Source organism: Cryptomeria japonica, chromosome 4 (genome assembly GCF_030272615.1).
Source record: "Cryptomeria japonica chromosome 4, Sugi_1.0, whole genome shotgun sequence".
NCBI classification, from domain to species: Eukaryota; Viridiplantae; Streptophyta; class Pinopsida; order Cupressales; family Cupressaceae; genus Cryptomeria; species Cryptomeria japonica.
This window is the reverse complement of record NC_081408.1, coordinates 141284843-141302140: the sequence shown is the minus strand read 5'-3', so window position 1 is coordinate 141302140 and position 17298 is coordinate 141284843.

The following is a 17298-nucleotide window of genomic DNA, read 5'->3' as shown; positions in this document are numbered from 1 at the left end:
CAACAAATTGCATCAAAAATTTCTTTAAAATATCTAAGTGCAATATTACATTGTTCTCTACTTTATATTTGTCATCATCTGATAATGTGTTATACATTTTGCTGATATTTTTCAATTTACCATCCTTAGTAATTTCATCTAGTAATTTATCAATAGGATCTATAGACTTCTTCTTAGGAGTCATCTTTTTCTTCTTCGGAGTTCATTTCTTTGTTGGGGGCCTTATTGCCTGTTATTTTTGTCTTGTTATTCTAGGAGAAGGTGAAGATACCGATGAAGATTTCCTTTTTCTCACAACTCTTTTGAATGCAGCTGGTATGTTACTTTCTAAAGAAGTTCCAACCAGTGAAAGGTGAATTTCTGGTTGAAGTGCTTCTAACTCATCTTCAGTAATACCAGTTTGTTTAAGTACATCTTCCTTAATAGCTTTTTCTTGCTTGGATCGTTTTCTAACTGTTTCTTCAAGCCTTTTAACATTTTTCTTTGACTGAATTTTTTTTTCAATAGTCTCAGCACTACCAAATACCTCTTCTTTGGGTTCCTTAGGTGCTTCTAGGAGGGCTTTTGCATATGTTTCTATTATGCGGTCATCAGTTTCATACCCCATTTTAGTAACCCAGATGGTTCTTGGGATAACTACCTCCATCCAAATTTCATCCTTCTTTATAACAAAACAGATTTCATCCTTATACTTGTTCACGATTGCTTGTGACAATCTGACTCTGGTCTTCATCCAGGCCTTTAGTGCCTGAAAATACTCATTTATGTTCTTTTCTCTGTTCTCTCCCATGTTGTTTAGTAAATCTGACAACTGTTTGCCTAGCGGTATATCAAAACCAAGATTTTTGTTACCGATACCGGGTACTTGTTTGGTTATGTGTAGCATTAGATAGACAAGTAGGTTTCCAAATCTAAATGTCCCCTTTTTGTCTTTCTTTATCTTTCCCAAATTGTCAATTAGTTCATCTTTAAGCCATTCGCACACATCTATTTTTGCATTATCATTAACCATGTCATAGGCACTCTTTATGCATAGGCTAGAGACTGAGTTTAACCTATTTGCATGTGTGGTTTTGTAGCCTAAGATCATACTGATGAATCTGACATTGATATCTATTACATCATTTACCCTTAAGGATCTCTTATCAGATGTTGCACCAGTTAGGTTAATCACTAGGTCATTTGAGACCTTCTTTGTTTTATCAGGTTTGTTACTAGTGGAAGGTAACCCTATCACAGCCTTTACTATTTCTTTTATGATTTTGTGAACTGAGTCCAACTAGAAGAATGCACCATGTACCCTTCTTAGTACTATCCTTATAACACCCTTGGGAAAATCTGGGATACTGAGAATTTCAGTGAAACCTAGGGTTTCTACTATCTTATGTTCAGGTTTGATATTTTCGGATTCATCACAAATTACAGATTTATACATATTCTTAATTTAGTCATCACCTAATTCCTCTATATGACAATGTATATACATTCTAGGGTCTTCAGCAAAAACTACTCCTTTAGGGATTTGAGAAAATGCACCAATATTATCATCTTTCTTGGCAATTTCAAGAACTAATTGGAATATGGGTCTAGGGCATTTAATAACTTTGACAACAGTAGGGTTTGCAATGAATTCAGGAACAGATGAGAAGCCATGGTTATAAATACCTTTATCTGCCTTAAGGAATGATTGCTTGATGAATTGCTTCACTTCTTTGCTTGGAATGCCTTCGCTCAGGAATTTTTGCACTCTCGAAGGTTTGAATGCTTGGTGAAATGAAAATGGAGCCAAAACACCTATTTTATAATGTTAATTTCACCAACCACCACATTTAATGCTTGTTGGTTAAGTAATGACTTAACTTATCTACCGGTATAGAAGTAATTTCAACTTCTCACCATCAACCGAGGGAATAATAGCATGTTTCACATTTGATTGCCAAACCCTCAAAGGAATTTTCTTTAGTTAGATGAAGAGTCTCCTGCCGATGGAGTGTTACTTTGTTATGCCAGTGGAGTGTTACTTTGTTATGCCAGTGGAGTGTTACTTTGTTTAGCCGGTGGAGGAGTAGTCCTATCAATATTTAGATCTGACTTTCTGATCCATTGTTTTGAGAATTCTTGCTTTACCTCTTCAACCTTTTCTTTACCTTTCAAGCTAGCACCATTATTACTTGCCGGTGATGCCTTACTTCTGTAGGATTTTGCAATATGTCCAATCTTGTTATAGGCATAACAAGTCACAATATTTATCTGAATAGCTTTCCCATATCCTATGCCGGTTTGTGTTCTACACTGATTAGATAAGTGTCCACATCTTCCACAAACATAACATCTTACATTCATTATGCAATTTTCTGAATTATGACCAACTTTGTTTCATTTGGAACATTGACCGGTGGGTGTATTAGTGTTTTGATAATTTCTAGATCTATAATGATTTTCTCTATGACCGTACTTGTTACAGTTAAAGCATTTGCCATTAAATTTATAAACATTGAATTGTCTTATCGGTTTGCTATGATCCTATGTGTTTGCAGTACTGAAGCTTTCACCAGATTCAAAGCCAAGGCCATTAGTGTCACCATTAGATTTCTGATTCTTCAACAAGTCACCAAGTTCTTCTGAGCTTTTCTTGAATTTTTCTTTATGCTGATCTGTAGTATCCACTTCTCTTTCCAAGATACCTTTCTATCTCCTGAGTTCATTTGAGTTATTTTGTGCATGCATCAAATCTGTCTTCAACATATCATTTTCATAACTAAGTCTTGTGTTTTCATTTGCAGCATCATTCAGTCTTCTAGTCAAGTCTTCTTCATTATTCTTGATATCTTCAATTTCTTTTACAAAATCTCATAGTCATATCCTGCATCTCATTCTTTGTTGTCATGTTTTCTTATTTTAGCTTATTCATTGGATCACTAAGAGTTTCCTTTTCATCATTCTCATTTTGCATCTTTTCACAAAGTTCTCTTCTCATGTTTCTTGCAATGGTAAGATTTTCTTGAAGTGCTTGAATAATGTCCTGTGCAGCTTTTAGATCATCTTCAAGTTTGATATTTTTCAACTTTTCTATATCATAGTCTGAGAGAGCTGCTTCTAATTGCTTCATCAAGTTTTCCATCTTTACCGGCGTCAAGATCTTCCTCGAGCTATTAAGCTTTTGAAAATAGAGGACCAAGCTCTGATACCAATTGTTAGGATTCCCAAAGATACTGAGAGTAGGGGGTGAATCAGTATCTAACCAGTTTGATAATTTTCTTAACTTAAAACATGTAAAGCATATCAGTATTGTATACCGGTAAACAAAAAGTAATGCAATAAACATAGATAACATCAACCACATGAAAAGCACACCATAACACAGTAGTTTAATGAGGAAACCCGGTGTGGAAAAAACCTCGGTGAGATTTGTGACCCACAATATTCACTTACTAGCCAATAAGAGAATATTGCTACTACAATAGGGGCCTGCACATGTAGGAAGGCCAAGTGCCTAGAGCTCACTGCTCAATTACAAAATGGATTATGCAAATCTAATGTCTTTTACTACTTCAAAATAGCATCTACTATGCTAGATCCAGTACCAGTTTTAGCTCTACTTCATAAATAAACCTTTAACCTATAATTTGCATAATAGGTTTGCCTTATTTCACCTATCTACTTCCTTACAAAATATTCTATAATGATCTCATTTATATATGAGTCAATTTACAACTTGCCATCTCTCCCCTAATCTCTCTCTCTCTCTCTCTCTCTCTCTCTCTCTCTCTCCCTCCCTAATATCATATACTAATTTATAAATTAATATATTAAAATATTATATATTAATATATTAATAAACATTAGATTAATTATGTGCAAATTTAGTGAGAGAATTTACTTATTAAAATCGGATATTCGATTTGTGTTGTAACATTTTCAAATTTTAAATTTCAGCTTGGGAATGCTTTGGTATTTGGCTTGGAAGTGACAAGCCCAGAAAGTCAACTGAAAAAATGTGTTTTTCAGTATTGCTTGAATTTCCAGACTTTACACTAGTGGTTGATGACTTTTTTTGTAGCCAAAATTGATAAAATGAAAAGGGTTTTTTAAGGATGTTCCCAGCTTTCCAACCATATAAGGTTTGTCTTATTTCTTATTTAATAAATAATTATTATTTATTTTCTAATTGAACTCTAACAATAGTCTTGATTGATAGACTGATTGAAAAATACTCATAACTTTCAAAATAGTAAAACATTTTTTGAATCCGAAATATGCATCACATCCTATGCTTCATCTACTATAGGGAAAAATAAAAAAAACTTAAATTTAATAAGGTATTGACCAAGTTAAGGTGGTCAGACATAGGAGTTTATGAATTTTTGAAAAGCTATAGTAAAAAATTCATAAATAATTATTTACTTTATACAAAATTAAAAAAAAATATGTGTCACATCTAGAGATGATTCTAATACTTACATTATAAATATTATAAAAAAATATTATGATTTGATTGTGATTAGGGTGGTCAGACATACGTCTACTTCTTATTTTTTCCTTAAAATTTTAGTACCACTACATTGAAATTTGAAATTTTTATCAAATAGGATTTTTTTTTCCAAAAAACAACTAGTAGCTTATAAACTACATTCAATTTTATATATATTCTCTTCTTACATATTTTAAAAATAATGTTCACAACTTATTTAAATTTACATGTCAAGTTGCATAACTCTGATTTTTTCAAATTTCATTGCCACTTAAGGGCCTGTTTTGGCACACCATGATCCTGCACATACCCTAAACACATTTGTGAGAACTTCCCTTGGAATTGAATGTTTTACAGTTAATTAAATATAATTAAGTCTATAAAGCTCTATTTCAGCAGAAGTTGAAAATGATTAAACAGACTTTAAAAAAGTTTGGAAAAGTGACTCAAGTGAAGTGCCGTGCCCGAAAAATGGCAAAATTCATGGGACCCATGAGTCCATGACAACTGACAACAAATACTATCGTCCATTGGATGAGCACATATCAATGAATTAGGGTGGATTTCAGCCTAAAAGTGGGAAGTGAACACATTTGTGAGAACTCCCCATGGAATTGAACGTTTTACATTTAATTAAATATAATTAAGACTATAAAGCTCTATTTTGGGTGAAAGTTGAAAATGATTAAACAAACTTTTAAAAATTCTGAAAAAGTGACTCGAGTGTGGTGGCGTGCCAAAAAATGGCAAAACTCATGGGACCCATGACAACTGACAACAGATACCATCGTTGGTTGGATGAGCATAGATCAACGACTTAGGGTGGATTTCAGCCCAAATGTGGGAACTGAACACATTTGTGAGAACTTGACGTGGAATTAAACATTTTACATTTAATATCCTTAGAATTTAGACAAATTAGACTGAAGAAATGAATGTTTTATCCTTTGGCGGTGAATAGATATTAATAATAATTAATAAAATTACAAGAGGCTTCTAGGTATCTTGCCCTTTAGGTATTACTTTTGTACTTTTCAATGTTTTCAAAATAAGAGACTCATAAATCATTATCGTATTTCATTTCATGGACAAACCAGTAAATCAAGGGAGATTCAAAAATGACTACTAGATTGAGGAATGCAAGTTGCAATAGACTATCTGCGCCAATCTAGTGAAATAGAAATTTTGGGTAAAATCTAGAACACCTACATCTCGCCTTTTTTACTTTTTTTAATGTCATGGTTTAATTTGGGGGTTAGCATTTTCAGGCTTAAAACTAGCATTAGTTTGAATTATTAATAATAATAGTGATGGGGAAATTGGGAAGCAGTAGTTCAAGGGGAAGCCAAGTGAAAAAAAATACTGTACCTAACTGAACTAGTTAAAACACTAGGTTTCACTGATGAATACCATGGTATTTATGACCCTTCTATCCATGGTGAAAATCATCTTATAGATATTAGGTATGCATTGTCTAATAAGGCGGCAGATGCAAGCAGGGTAAAATTTACTATTTTCAACATAATGTTAAAACAAAGAACAAATAAAATCGCATCATGGGATGCTAGATTGGGAAGGATGGTGTTACCTGAAGTATTCCCTTGCCCTAATTTTTTCATGGTTTGTGCTGAAAATTATGATGAAGATAAAAAGGCAATTGTCAATAAAAATACAAAAGAGGAAATTCTATCAATAAATGTGGGAGAATTCGCTCATTTGTTGAACCTATGGTTTGAAACACAAAACTCAAACGTCAACATTGACCTAGGAAAGATGGGAGAGAAATATGAGAGTCTCGATGAAGGTCGTAGAGATTCATTTATCCAAGCTCTAATAATGTGTGGTACTTCGTTGGATCAGAATCATAAGCCTCCTTATGATTCTAATATTTTTGTTCCATGGGTTCGGGATACTATTTCCTTAATAACATTTTCCCTGGGATTGGAAAATGATAGGGAAGTGGGTGCTAGCCTTCTTGAAATGATTTTTAATATCCATTGTGTAACTTAGCCAGTAAGATATACTTTTGTTGAGCACGTTATTCAATCAATACGAAAATAATTACTAATGATCAAAAAAGGTTCCTGTAAGACATTTAGGTTCTCTTCCTACTTGTGCTATCTCCTTCTATCCAAGTATCATGCAATATTCAAGACCAACAATCTTCACATTGTGAACTATAAGATTGATGAGAAGACTCGAAACAGAACAGAGTGTCCAATATATGAATGGACACCAAAGATAAGGATGCATGATAACAGAAAGAACTACAACCATTTTGTAGACTTCTTTTTGGCACCAATGCATAATGAAATTACAAGCACTCTAATGCCTAGATTGCCTATGTCTTATAGAGATTGCATTCAACTTGGAAGTCAAATACAATTAGCTAACTGGCTCTTCGTGGAAGAATACATTGGGTTAAGGTTTTATGGATCAACAGTAAAACTCTACAAACATCCAATATATGTGACAGAGAGGGTATTTGCATTGGAATATGTATGGCAGTTGGACAACACAAATAGGCACTTCCATGGTCAACAAAAGAAGAGCATATTTCCTTCCTTGCCTTTCTCATGTGGAGGGTTCACATTTGAGATAAAATCATTCAATGTGGCACATGATTTTTTGACAGTTTTTAGCTTTGGTGATGAGGGTCTCTAGTAGTATGATCCAATAGGTGTAGTTCAAGCAAGGATTAAGAAAAATGGGAACTCTTCAGCATTATGTCAACATGAAAGTAAACCATTGCTAGAAAAGCTTAGAAACATGGACTCCTGGGATGAGGTAAAAAAAGAGATGGAGAAAATTGTCGTAGACAATAACATTTCAATAGAATAAATCATGGCATTGTATAGATAGAGGACAAAAGAGGAGGGCATACAAAATAGGAGGTCCTACAATTTTTACCAAAAATCTTCTAATTCATCTAACAAATCTATTTCCAAAATAATTTTGCAAGAATGTAAAGAAAGTTATTGGACTCAAACCAAAATAAATGATTTTTTGGACTATGAGGAAGAATCTCGGTGAACCAAAGACAAGTGCAGAATTTGAGTCCATCGACAAGGATGAAGAGCTTAGAAAATTGTGAAATATGGAGTATCCCACAACATCATATGATAGGAGTGAAGATGATAATGACTATGAGTATGATGTTGAGCCCTCTCCAACAACTACTGCAGTCCCAAAAATATTAGGTGGAGTCAATGAGTCCATGAAAGAAAAATATAGCAAAGTGGCAAACATTGTGGAAAAAATGGGTTTTGAAGGTGGTGGTCTAGGTCCCAGAGGAGAACGTATTTGTTATCCACTTGAGGTACAACTTCCATCAAATTCAAAATCAAAAGCTCCTATTAAACTAGTCATTGGACTTGATTCTTCAGATTCGTCACTAAAAGGTACTACTCATTACCCTCAGGGTCCACTTGCATTTGTTTCAGGTTCAAATCCACAACCAGCACCACATCATGGCATTCCCATTGGTGGTGAATCAAGTGCCACTGTCACTGGTGGTGAATCAAGTGCCATTGCCACTGGTATTCCTATTAGTGTTCAGTCAAGTTCCACTGCGATTGGTGGGGTTGGCACGGGTACTACTACTGATCCTAGTTGTCTTGGTGTTGGAAAAGGGCAACAACAAAGTATCTCTTGCAAGAGCCCACTAGTGGTAGATACTCATACTATTCAAAATCCTATATCAAGTGCAGCTTCAACTCAAACCACTCAAAAGACTATAAAAACTACACATGAAAGTGACAGTGGAACGGGATTAGGAATGGTTGTTGGTAATCCTCGTAATGCATTAGTTAAATCCACAGGTATAGGTGGAGTTGGAGCCTCTTATATTCTTATTTCACCTTTCAAACATTCAATTGCTTCAGCAAGCCCAGATTGTTAATTTTGCGATTACTATGAAAATTTTGAACACACAACAAATGCAAATAAAGAAAAAAAGATAGCATTTCATAGAGTTGCCCTGACTGGTGTTTTAGACACAACTTGCAAGGAGCAAGGTATTTCCAACATATGACCTACACAAAGATATGATGGAGTTCATGGTTGTTATGCCCCCAACTACAGATAAAAATCCACCACATAGTCAGATAGATCCCTTTGAATTTCAAGTTAGCACCATCCAAATGGATTTTTCCAAAGTACATAATGTGGACAAAATTAGTGTGTCAAAAAGAACTAACGAAGTGGTCTACACTTCATTGCTAAAGGTGGAGAGAGAAAAAATAAAACTGGAGAAACAAATAGAAAAGTTAGAGGAAGACCTGGCAAATGAAAAATCAAAGAGGAAAGCAATAGATAACAAGTGCAATGATTTACAAAAAAGGATAAAAAATTTGAGCTCTATAGTAGAAATTGCAGAGCAGGAAAATATGGATGCAGAATTGAAGGACCTGAGAGAAAAAATGGCTAAAAGCAGTAAAAAAATTGATGAGGAAAGAGTCAGTTTTCAAAAATTATACAAAAGTTATGAGCCTGCTGCTGCTGAAATAAGAAAAATATAGGACCTATTGGATCATGAGAAGGAAAAAGAAAAATATTTGGAAGAGGAAGTAAAGGAAGAAAGAAAAAAATTTGCACAAATGAAAGAAGACCTGCACAATGCAAATGATAAAATTAAAACTTCAGAGGAGATTGAAAAATAAGATGAAAAATACAATGAAGTATATATAAGAAAAAATTTGGGGGAAAATAATGCAGAGGAGTGACAAGTTGTGTGAATGGTTTGAATTGAATGAAATTATAAGATTAATCTATATGAAAATCAAAGGGCACATTGAGAAGAGCATACATGTTTATTTAAAAGAGCATATGGAAAAATATATTTTGCAAGTAGTCTACAGTACTAGTGACAACTATTTGGCATCCAAGGGAATTAAGAGACACATTGATGCCACAATTAAGACATCATCTATCATTAAAAAATACTAGAAACTAAGGGAAACATGAGAAGTTATGGATAAATGTGGCAAAAAGATATTGAAGCTGCAAGAAAAGACAAATACTTTGATTAAACTTGGTTTGCCTAAGACCGTTGACCCATTAGATAAATTCATTGGAAAAGAAGCTTACAAAAAAACATGGAGATAAAAATGAAGTCTAATTTAGGCTTGCTTCCTAAGAACACAATTCCCCAAAGCTTTCTAGCATTCATCCAACCATTTACAACTCTGAATGCAGTATTGGGTGAAACAGTGATGTCAAGTCACTCTTATAAATATGGATTCTTGATGAAGTTGTAGTTGACTTTCCATAGTTTAAAGAATATTGACCTTCCATTAGACAAAGAGTGGAGCACCCTACAAAAACTGGCACAAAAATCTTAAGAATCATAGTATGTATTGCACAATTTTCTGCGTTTACTCTTAATTTCAAGATTTTATGTTTTTTTTGTTTGGAATTTGGCATTGCTTGAAATAACTTTGTTTTATGAACAGGAAAAAGCCAACTATTGTTGATTCAGCCAATGAATCTATGGTGCACATTGTAAACCTTTAGCCTATAAACTTTGTTGTTAAATTACTAGGTTTTGGGCACTGCTATTATCTATTTTTCATTTTAAACTTTGTTTTTTGAACAGGAGACATCAGACATGTAGCAATTGTTAAATTGCTATTCTAGTCTATGATGGCTATGTACAACTATGTTGAGTTGGTGATTTTGATGTTTAGTCTTCACATGTTGCGAATCAACCTGAAGCTATTGTCATTCCCTTGTTTCTATAAAAGGGAATTCAAGGTCATTTGCAAAGGGTTCTGAAACTTTGTATTGACTTTTGCATGGAGAATTACACAGAGTGGTGTACTGAATGAATTTTATCATATGGCTATATTTTGAAAGAATTAATGAAAATCTAAGTTCTCAAACATGTGTAAATAAACATCTCTATATCAATGAACACATTATGGTATTTTATTATGCTATTTTAAATCTGGAAATAAAAAGTTGAAAAATACAATTACAAATCAATATTAAATTCTAATTTTCAAAAAGTTGACAGACTCATAAAATATCATCAAGTTATCAACCATAATAATATGCTTTTGTAATATCAATGATGAGATACATTAATAAGATTAATAAATACCAATCTCTTACAGTTTCCATTCATCCTCATCAAATTCAGAGCTTTCTTCATTATTGTCTGTGTTTTCTTCACTCTGAGTCTGCATACCTTTGTTGAACTGCATCTTAATGCTACCTATAGGTCCAGTACATGAGTTAATAGTCCCACTAGCAGTGGAATTTTGGTTTGAGGATTTGCCCAAACCTCTTCTTTCACACTTGGACCTCCAGATTTGTAGTACCCTATCATAAGGAAATGTGTAGACATCATACCTAGATGTATAGAGCCTCAAGAAATTTTCCAAATTTTTGTCTAGTTTGTTTCTTAGCTTAGATTTTAGGAACCCCAAAGCACTGAAAACTCTCTCATCTTCCATCGAACCCAATATCATGGTAAGACATAAATCAACAAGCTTCAAATATTCTGGCATTGAATCACACAACGCTGCATTCTTAGCTATATATTTCCAAAACCTTGTTACTAATCCCTGTTCGCGGGGGTTCTCCATTGTGCCATATTGTTCCCTCATAGTGTATGCAAAATTAGATGATTTCTCTCTAAGATGAGTTTTGTCTAATATTCCATTTATAGTTACTCCATTCAATTCTCTGAATATGCAAAATTGCTTTATCAAAGTCAATATCTTACTTCAAAAATCAGCTGCACTATTCAGGGTCCAATATTAAGGAAACATAATAGACATGGCATCGATTAGGTTGTTAGGAGGGAATCTGCTTCTAATTTGTGAGGAAAGATCATAGGCAATTTTCTTCACAGAAGTAGTTACAAACTCAACAATCTTGTCAAAATCTTCCCTTGTAACTCTTGATAGTTGCTTCCTGAGGCACTTTCCTGGTTCCTCAGGGTCGATCATGGCATATAAGTGCAATGGTATCTCAACTCCCCATACAGTGGCACATACCTCCCCGTTTGCACTGATTTGTAAAAAGTTATCAGGAATGTTCAAATCTGTGAGTGTCCGCCACTTAACAAATTTTTCATCAAATAGTGTTGGTTGATTTTTATAGAGATTGTCGAGGGTCATGCATGTCATATGAAGCAATGTAGCATATTCTCCAATATACAGAGCTCTTTTTTGGGTAGCCTTCATAATATTTCTCATTTCCTCTAGCATGGGAAAAAGATATGCTAAAGTTAAGAGTGTCTCTAGATTACTTAACCTCCGAAGAAGGTCAGGAAATTTTGGTTGATCTGATTCATTGCAAGTTATGTCAAATAGTCCAATCAAGGATGGATATTATAAAAAAATTGATGCGCTGGACCATCCAAGAGATCCATCTGGTATCATTATCCTTGAGAAGCCTATTCCCATCAGTCATTCCATTAGCAAAGTGTTGAAATTCCATAAATTGCTTGGGACTTTGACAGAAGTGTGAGTAGATCTCTCTGACTAGAATTTCTTTTTTTTTTACCGAAGCATACTTGCTCATAATTTTAAAAGCTAGAATCTTTATGTGAGCCATGCACTGAATTGTGATAATGTACAATGCAAATGAAGTTTCAATCTTTATACAAAGATCATTCTTGTGACCTTGCATTACTAAAGCTCCATCTTCTCCAACACACACCAAATTTTTGGCAACTGTCATGTCATCCATACCTCCATTTTCAATTAAACTTCTCTTTACTAGTTGAAACAAATTTTCCACTATCGCACTCTCCTTCATTTTAGCAATAGATAGTAGATGAGGTTGGTGGGAATGATTCTGTATAGTATAAGAATGCATGCATACCCATGAAGTATTGTCTACTACCATAACTTTGTCTAAAGAAAATGCAATAAAGTTTGACTCTCTTATTTTTTCCTTTGCATCTTCTTTTTCAGACTTAGCAAGACAACTTGCCCATTCCCATCCACTATTTACTGACTAGTGTCTATTAGGATAGTTAGGAACTTTCAAGGAGTTTAATAAACCACTAATTGATGTGAAATATGTCATAGCATGCCCTCTGCTCAAAATATAAAAAATAATACTTAATTGAACAACTTTTCCCTGTTGTTCTTTTTGCATTTCTTTTCCAAAACTAGCTTCAATAGAACCTTTAACTTCAGCGGGCTTCGTCTATATTTTTTCATGAAGATAATACTCTTCGGCATTCCTCACATGCTTACATTCCTCCTTTGTTTTCCATCTTATCATGGATTTTTCAACTCTTTCTACCATTTGTTTTTCATACACTTTACCCATATGCTTTACTATGGTGTCAAATTTTAGTTGCAACCTCATTTCCTTGTTATGTTTCCAAGTGCAAATATTATACATGCATTCTATTGGAGACTCGTCTTCAATTAGATTCTCCACTGGTTCAATGAATGGATACTTTGATGCCCAATTAATTTGAAAATTCCTCATTGACATATCCCACTCCCGATTCTTTTTTGATTGTGGTTGATCCTTTTTTGATCTGTCTTTTCTTTTCCGCTTCCTTGCATTATCATCAATGGCATTATCACCCAAGTCGATTTATCATTCTAGCTAACTTGGGCATCTACTAGATAATATTCTTCAAGATCATCCTGATCTGAGATATCAGGTTTGGCGTCATCTCCAACATGCGGTGTAGGTTGCAAATTTTGTACTTGTACTTGTGATGATGTACCTTCCTTATTTTCAACACAATATTTTCCAAAGCCAAAGTACGAAGACAACGTTCTTCTTTTTGTTGGCTTCTCATGGCCTTCCCCACATTCAGGTTTCCTACCCTTCTTCCTATTTTACATCTCCAACAAAATAAAGGCTAGCAAAAAATATCAATTTATTGAAAAATAAATAATAGACTATAAAGTATAAGATATGTTTCATTGGACCTATGGCCTACAATCTAGATGTTTGAGGTCTGAATCTCTCGACTGACCACTTGGCACTGATACGTCACCATTGAATAAGAATGAACTCAATAGTGCAAACAAATAGAGATAAATTCAGAATAATATTAAAACACATCAAAAATATGATTGCTCACCTTTAGGTCACTAGCACTCACTAATACGGTCAACAACAATGATTTTCCTTAGTCTGAAACTTCGCTATTGATTGGAATTAAGACCCTAGAACCCTCCAAATTGTGTAGAGATAGATCTCATCTTTGAATGTATTTATACAAATCCTTATATGGTGAATTCCGTGGGAATTTTATATGGTATACAAATATTTGGCGAATCCCGCGTAACTGTAACATGACTTATGTAATTTTTGAGGCAATTATGGATCATCCAAATAATTGGCAAACACAATATAGTTGGCAAAAGTTGGGGTGAATGGAGACACATGTCGGCAAAATGGCAGGCGAATTGGGTCCTCCTGGCTAACAAATATACATATTCCTATAGGTGAATTATAGTCGTCTATTAAGGCAACCTCAGAGAGTGTAGGTGAAAAAATTAAATTTACCATGTGTCCACCATATATTGTATTCGTGAAATCCTCGCATAGAAACATTTAATTACATAAAACATATGGTGATCGGGCCATGAATTTGACAGAAATTGATAATATTCTTGTGACATGGCCACCCACAGTTGGTACAAAATATTTGCTATTTCCCAGGTCACCGATGTGAAAAATTTGCCAGTGGCGAATATTCGCCACTAAAGTAATCTCCGATTGATATAACACCTTTGATTGATATTGAACCTCACATAACTGGTACCAAAAGAAGATATCAATAAAGATAAGCACAAATAAAGATTTTAGAGATGAGGATCTTCCGAAAATGACTCCAGTTGATCATATATAGTTCATTGCAACATATCACATGCATACCTAAATTCCACTACACCTCAACCTGCATTACCAAAATTGCTTATGCCACATCCAGCCCTAACCAATTCTTTGGGTTTGACATCATTGACAACATTCACACAAATCCAACAATCTCCCCCTTTGTCATTGATGGAAAAACATTAACTCAAAATAATAATTTGCATACAACTCCCCCTTAATCAAGTATCTCCTTATTTCTCCATTTACCTTTCGCATTTACCTTTCTCCCCCTTTGACATCAAGGAAAAAGGGTTCCTTTGATGAAAAAGAAAGGAAAGAAAAATAAAAATAACAAAATTGTCAAAATTGCATACCAACTCAAAAAGATTCTCAACTGCTCTTCTTCTGAAATATATGTTTATGCTACTTAAATTCCGGAAGAACCTCCTTCCAAGAGTGAACAACCAACTTAATACTAATAGATGAACTTCTACATTCCACCAACATGTCAACAACATGAGAAAATTTGTATGGAGCATTGGGATTCTTCTCATACTTAACAACCTCATTAAGCAATGCTGAAAAATGCCCCAATTTTCCTTCAACAATCTCCTTCACTTTCCAAAAAACACTTACATAATCTTCCCTTTTCTTTTAAAAAAATAGTAATTCAGCCTACAAGGAATTTACCTTCTTCCTTTGTTCTCCATCCTTATCACTCAAAAAGTCAAATTACTTTCCCAAGGAATAGTTCATCTTCAACAACTTCAATTTTTCTTTATGCTTCACTGTAGTAACCAACCATGAAAGACAATACCTCTAAACATTGCTAGCACTGTTGGTATAATCTCTCATTTAATTAATGCAAACTAATAGAGTCCTTTATGCATCATTTCATTTTTCCAACATGCTTTGCATATTATCTGCTTCTTCTTCTTAACCTTCTGCACTAGCAGGTTGCACAACCAATTTCTCTTTAATTAACCTAGACAAAGATTTTGGTAACACATAACTAACGTCTTCAATCTTACTACTATTTGGGTGAAAATGGTCTATTAGAATGTTCTCTATTCTATCCAACTCAACAATAGTAAGCCACATCTCACCAATCTTCCTTATTCCATTTGTACTGCCAATAATCTCTAGCAAATTAGACTCATCATCAGATTCAAATACTTTTTCTTTCTGCTCTGCGACAACCACTTCTCCCTTATCCAAAAGGCATTTTAGATCTTCAATCATAACAATGTATTTCTCCTTCTCATCGTTCTTTTGCTTCTCAGATTCCAAAGCATTGGAAGGCACAATCTCTTTCCTTTTTCTCTATCTAGAGGAAGAACCCTTCTTAGTTGAGCCAGTAGAAAGAAATATCGGGCTAATACAACAAGCATCCTTAGCTAAGCCAGTAGCAAGGGATATCGGGCTAATACACCAAGCATCCATAAATGATTTCAAATAAAACTTAAAGGGATAACCTTTCTCTTTTGTTATCTTGATATTCTCTAGAAATAGATTCTTTAATAGCTCACCAAAATTGAATACTCTATCTTCCATAACAAGAATATTTGCCATATATACAACAGTAGCCGAAGTAGAACATTCCCTATTTATGAAATAAATCTTGTAAGAGACACCATATGTAAAAGACCTCATAATGGGACTGATGATTGTGCTGATCAGCAATGCTCTTTGATCACCCGTCATACTAGTTAGGGCTTCAACTTCCTTTCTCTTTATAGACTTCTTAGTTAGTATAGATCCCCTATCGCATAAACCAATAACTGCTAAAATAATCTACTTCCTGATTCAATATGGTTTATCCAACATGATGTATTCATTCTTCACACAAGTTAGAATAACTCTGATCACATACTCATTCTCAAACTAGTGAAACTCAGTCCATAGATTCAATCCTTTATGCTTGAATTCCCTAATCTTGTGCAAATCTACTTCGCTTATATTCTTTTCCACCTTTTTGATATTTTCAGGGTTAAATTCATCTATCCAAACCTTCTCCAAAATCTAAAAATCTTTGCTACTCGATTCTCCGATGATCATCTTGGATTCTGTAACTATTAGCTCTGCTTCTATGCTCTTATCTCTTTAACTACATAGAAACTCACTAAGCACTTTTATTCGCATGGTAAAGAAAAATAATCTCAAACATCGATATTTTTCTTGTCAAAATCTCTTTTAGGGTTTTACCACCAAAACGTGTCTCATCAATGATGTTAGAAAACTTATTGAATTACTAGATTGCACACCTAACACAGTCATGTCAAACCGATGACATGAACAAACTCAGAAGAGGGGATCAAAATAATTGTCTTGATAGTTCTCTCCCTGAGCCAAAGCAATAAGCTTAGCTATTAGAGGAAGAGGTGTTGGCACCAGATTCTTGTAGACCAGGCAAACCTCCATTATTTACCTTTTTTCTCCAAACCATGACTTCCTTCTTCTTTGATTTACTAGACTTCACCGCATTCTTTTCAGCTTCTCAACTTTATTGTTACATTAATTAGCATAATGCTTAGATTACTTTCACTTGTAACAATTGATGTTTATGCAATTTGCTAAATGTGATCTATATCTACACTGATTAGCTTTGTGACCATAACCATTGCATATATAACAATATCCATGAAAGTTATTATTCAACTTATTTTCTACAACTGGATTATGATTGTGACTCATAGCATGACATGTATAGTAATTTTCTTTATGACCAAATCTCTTGTGATTGTAACATTGAATGCTCTACAATATATATCCTTATGACCAAATTTGTTGCATTCAAAACAATAACCATTAAATGATGAGTAGCTTTGTGCATTGAGTTGATAAACTGGTACTCTTTTTGGGTTAGATTTTTTATTTTGGATTGTGTTTGAATCTTTAGGTTTCTTCTCTGCTTTGCCTTTGTCTTTGTTACTTCAATTTGAACATTAACTAGGCTAAAACCCCAGTCTAGTCTTTTCTAAATGAGATTTATGTAGGTTAATCAAATCTCCTTGCAATTT